The sequence below is a fragment of the Physella acuta genome, unplaced genomic scaffold, assembly GCF_028476545.2.
Source record: "Physella acuta isolate Inbredline_101_S28 unplaced genomic scaffold, ASM2847654v3 ptg000108l, whole genome shotgun sequence".
In the NCBI taxonomy this organism is placed as follows: domain Eukaryota; kingdom Metazoa; phylum Mollusca; class Gastropoda; family Physidae; genus Physella; species Physella acuta.
This window is the reverse complement of record NW_026731628.1, coordinates 213,885-214,371: the sequence shown is the minus strand read 5'-3', so window position 1 is coordinate 214,371 and position 487 is coordinate 213,885.

Sequence of the window (487 nt, the reverse complement as noted above, 5' to 3'; positions counted from 1 at the left end):
GCCGGGAGGGGCAGGGTTCGGGGGTGGGGGGAAGGGGGCGCCGGTAGGGGCAGGGTCGGGGGTGGGGGGAAGGGGGGCCGGGAGGGGGAGGGTTCGGGGGTGGGGGCGCCGGAGTGCATTCGGGAAGGGAGGGTTCGGGGTGGAGGAAAAGAGCAATGTGCAAAATATATACTTTAACCAGCTCTCCCTTCCCCCCACCCCGCCCCGAAAGTGTTTTATACAAACATTACAATAGATCTCCAAACACCTCTCTACTTCTACTAAATAGTATCAATTGTGTTTTTTTTATTGTGCACTATAGATCTGTCTCCAGACGTCTCTAAGCAACTGTATCGACCACATGTCTTTGAAAATCATATTTGTGCTGTGAAATTGATTGATTTACTCATGTCCGCTTGTTTAATTAATTATTTAACAGTTTTACAATCCCTTTAAAACAAAGGGAGACAATCGTGAGCATTGGATACGCAGTAAACAATAAATCAAA